Here is a 5,000-nt window from a genome sequence, read left to right on the forward strand (position 1 = left end):
CGCCTTTTTTTTCCTCCCTCACCCATGGCGGCGGCGTGGTGGCGGCGGCCGGATTCCGGCCACCACCGCCATGGGTGGCAGCCCCCCGACCCCGACACCAAACCCATAATACCGAGGCAACATATCGAGGCAACATGACATGGGTGTGGCGTGGGGGAAGGGGGCTGCAGCTAGGAAGGCATGGGCTGCCATGCATATGCAGGCAACACACACCCCCCTATATAGCATTTTATGCATTTAGCCCTTTGACAGGAAGAGACATCACCTATGCGCGAGGAGTCATAATGGGCTCTAAATAATTCAATACAAGGTATTTGGACGTGATTTTTTGCAGGGATACTAAGAAACATGCAATCTATGATGGGAAAAAGTTTCATAAATTTTTGAAGTCGGGAAGTATTTTTTATTATTTTTAGAAGTCGTAAAATTGAAAAAATCATTAAAACAAATCCGGGAGGAATTTTTTAGTTTTGTAAGTTGGAGAAGGTCCTAAAAATCATAGACTACTTATGGGGAGCTTATTGTGCGAGGAAATTTCAATAAAAACGGGGTTTGACAAGATTTGAAAAATTCTGTCGACATTTGAAAAAACCTGGAACCATGCTGCCGGCATGCTGCGCACATGCTGCGCGCAGGCTGCGCGCATGCTGCGCGCAGACTGCGCGCAGACTGCGCGCATGCCATGGCAGGACAAGTTTCGCTAGCCTCACTGTCGACAGATGCGCAAGCTGCGCGCACAGGCTGCGCGCATGCTGCGCACAGACTGCGCGCACGCTGCGCGCATGCCATGGCAGGACAAGTTTCGCTAGCCTCACTGTCGACAGATGCGCAAGCTGCACGCAAGCTCCGCGCACGCTGCGCACAGCCTGCGCGCATGTTGTGCGCAGGCTGCGCGCAGGCGCCGCGCATGCCATGGCAGGACAAGTTTCGCTAGCCTCACTGTCGACAGATGCGCAAGCTGCGCGCACAGGCTGCGCGCACGCCATGGCAGGACAACTTTCGCTAGCCTCACTGTCGACAGAATCAGCACGCTGCGCGCAAGCTGCGCGCGCGCATGGCAGGACAAGTTTCGAAAAATTCTGTCGACAGGCTGCCGGCATGGTGCGCGCACGCTGCCGGCATGCTGTGCGCACGCTGCCGACATGCTGTGCGCACGCTGCGCACAGGCTGCCGGCATGCTGCGCGCAGCCCATGGCAGGACAAGGTCCGAAAAAATCTGTCGACATTTTTACGCCGTGGTAGGCTTCCGCTTCGCGTCACTTTGTCGACATTCAAGCCTACCATTTGTATTGAATTTTTCAAACCTTGTCAAACCCCATTATTCAAATGTCGAAAAATTTTGTCGACATTTTTACGCCATGATAGGCTTCCGCTTCGCGTCACTTTGTCGGAATGCATCGCATGGCGAGGCAAGGCCACGGCATGCCAAGGCGAAGGCAACGCATGGCTTGAATGGCTTGGTCAAGGCCACATCATGGGCACGGCATGCCAAGGCAAGGCGAGGCAAGCCATCCTTAGCCTCGCCTACACTCACTTTCTCGGAATGCATTGGATGATGAGCAATTCCAAGGTAAGGCAACGCATGGCTTGAATGGCTTGGTGTAGGCCACAACTTGGGCATGGCATGCCAATGCAAGGCAAGGCAAGGCAAGCCATCCTTAGCCTCGCCTACACTCACTTTCTCGGAATGCATTGGATGATGAGCAATTCCAAGGTAAGGCAACGCATGGCTTGAATGGCTTGGTGTAGGCCACAACTTGGGCATGGCATGCCAATGCAAGGCAAGGCAAGCCACGCCATCCGAAGCCTCCAATAACCTCACTTTCTCGGAATGCCTTGAATGGGCACGGCATGTGAGGGCAAGGCAAGGTCCTAAATATCATTTTGTAAGTTGGAGAAGGTCCTAAAAATCATAGACTTAATTATAGGGAGCTTATTGTGCGAGGAAATTTCAATAAAAATGGGGTTTGACAAGGTTTGAAAAATTCTGTCGACATTTGAAAAAACCTGGAACCAGGCTGCCGGCATGCTGCGCGCATGCTGCGCGCATGCTGCGTGCAGGCTGCGCGCATGCCATGGCAGGACAAGTTTCGCAAGCCTCACTGTCGACAGATTCGCAAGCTGCGCGCACAGGCTGCGCGCACGCCATGGCAGGACAAGTTTCGCTAGCCTCACTGTCGACAGATGCGCAGGTTGCGCGCACAGGCTGCGCGCGCGCATGGCAGGACAAGTTTCGCTAGCCTCACTGTCGACAGAATCAGCACGCTGCGCGCAAGCTGCGCGCGCGCATGGCAGGACAAGTTTCGAAAAATTCTGTCGACAAGCTCAGCTGCGCGCACGCTGCCGACATGCTGTGCGCACGCTGCCGGCATGTTGTGCGCATGCTGCGCGCAGCTGCGCACGCGCATGGCAGGACAAGTTTCGCTAGCCTCTGTCGACAGGCTATGCAGCGCGCACGCTGCCGACATGCTGTGCGCACGCTGCGCACAGGCTGCCGGCATGCTGCGCGCAGCCCATGGCAGGACAAGTTCCGAAAAATTCTGTCAACATTTTTGCGCATGGTAGGCTTCCGCTTCGCGTCACTTTGTCGACATTCAAGCCTACCATTTTTATTGAATTTTTCAAACCTTGTCAAACCCCATTATTCAAATGTCGAAAAATTTTGTCGACATTTTTACGCCATGGTAGGCTTCCGCTTCGCGTCACTTTGTCGGAATGCGTTGAATGGGAGCAAAGGCAAGGCCACGGCATGCCAAGGCGAAGGCAAGGGTAGGCATGCCAAGCTTCCGATAGCCTCGCTTTCTCGAAATGCCTTGAATGGGGAGCAATGCCAAGGCAAGCGAAACTACGGCATGGCAAGGCACGGCATGCAAAGAGTTGGAGTAGCTTTGGGGAGGATGTCTTACTTGTTCCCTTGTGGATGCTGCGGAAGTAGGTTCTGCCAAGTCCAAGTGTGGGCGTTGGTTAGGTGGTTCTACTCGTAGTAGGGAGGATGTCTTACCATGGTGAATTGTGAATGCCTAAGTGTTATGGAGCTAAGCTTCGGAGGCACGTTGACGTGAGGGTGCGTTGACGAGATAAGTGGGGGAGACCCACGAACGCCATTGAGGTATGGCAGCGCATATGCGCAAGGGAGTTGGTGACGATTGTTGGACAAGGAGGTGCGGGACCTTGTTCGGGGGAAAACTGGTAGGAGCTCAAGACCGAAATGGTGCAGTCTTCGAAAGGAGTAAGTCGCTGACGGACTAGGCTCTATTGAGGGAGTAAGTCGCTGATGGACTAGGCTTTAATGAAGGAGTCACTTAAGTGGTTGTTCCTATAATTGTTGAGAACAGATGGGTGGGGCACAAGGTTCGACATATGGTTGCTAACTGAGATTTGGAAGAGAGTGTTCTAGAGAGGTGGATCCGGAAGTCTCACTAAAGGCATGGGTTCCGAGGACATGGGGTATGTCCGCACTCGATGGCAGAGGGCCTAAGTGTTGCGGGGCTTTGCTGTGGTGGCACCTCGAGGTGGGGGTGTGCCAACGAGACAAGTAGGGGGAGAACCTCGAATGCCAGGAAGTGGCAGTGCAGGAGCACAAACAAATGGAGGTGCCGTGGAGGACACACGGTTGGCTTACGAGTCACACCCAGGTGGGGTGCATCTCTTTGAATGTGGAAAATGTGGAGGTACTGGACCAGCGGGCTATGTGGTTGTTCAGTGGTCGAGTGCGACAAGAGACGGAGGTCTCGGCCCAAAGAGGGAAAGACGTAGGACTTTGAAAGAGAAGTTCAAAAGGGTGAACACAGTGGTGCATTGTGGTCCATGGAGCGAAGAGAAGAGGATATTCCTATATGGTGTTGTTATGCGGCAGTGCAGTGGGCACGTCGACGAGGGCGTCGACACTATCAGTGGGGGAGAATGTCACGGATCGCACTTGAGCGTGTGCTTTCGTGACTCCGTTGGGACATCCATGCGCTTATGAGGTAGTCCAAGTGTGGAAGGGGCAAGGACTTAAGAGCTAGAATGGTTGGTGTTGGCCGGGTTGTGCGTGTGAGGGGTATTTTGGGTATTTCGGAAGGTTACGGGAGGAACCTGAAGAAACTCAGAACACGAAAGATGTTCGTAATGACGAGATACACGCTATGCAACTGACGGTTCGCCATTCGGAGTTCGTACGAAGAAGTTATGCCCAATTATGACTCCTCGTGCATAGGTGATGTTCCCTCCTGGCAGAAGGCTAAATGCATAAAATGCTATATAGGGGGTGACATGGTGTCATGCTCTCCACCACCCCTGGTGCTTACACCCTTGTGGCACTAAGCGAGCATCCTTATGACATTGGAGGTTGTCATGAGGGCGGGCATGAGATTGTTGAAGGATAATCTATGTCTCCGAGGGAAAGGACTTCCCGAGGACAGTACGAACACGCGGGGCCGTTCGTATTGCGCATCGTTGGAAAGAGTGAGGTCAACGTATGGCATTCGCTATGCCGTCGGCTAGCGAGGCATTTGACGAGACTCGATGGACTTGGCTTGGGTTCGGCCTTGTCCAAGATGGAAGGAAGATATTCGGATGCCGGTACGCATGGGTTGCGACCCCATGCAAAGCATAGATGGTTATGTGGGACATTCGGAATACATATGTCGCCAAGGCTTGGGCGACATGCGAGTGTGACAGCTTGCGTGGATAGCTTGAGGATGTGGGCTATCGTGGTTGCTAACGGATGACCGACAGAAGTGTGGGTAAACCGATGGTGTGTTGGATCGCCATGTCTCGACTTGGACATGAGCGAGCCACGAGTTTGGCATGCGACGTGGTCGATGCAGTTGACGTGTCTTATGCAACGCTTGATGTATGGGCGTCGAGGGTTCGTTGCCGGATGCGGGGTGATTGTGTTGTCACAAGGAAGTGTGACTCGTTGTCTAGCCATAGGGCTTGGCGCCTATGGGAGACGACACATGATGGTGAACCTCTCGCGGAGTTGTGAGAGTCATGAAGTGGGGAGAAGGCTGACT

The sequence above is a fragment of the Prunus avium genome, unplaced genomic scaffold (genome assembly GCF_965620075.1).
Source record: "Prunus avium unplaced genomic scaffold, drPruAviu1.hap1.1 HAP1_SCAFFOLD_17, whole genome shotgun sequence".
In the NCBI taxonomy this organism is placed as follows: domain Eukaryota; kingdom Viridiplantae; phylum Streptophyta; class Magnoliopsida; order Rosales; family Rosaceae; genus Prunus; species Prunus avium.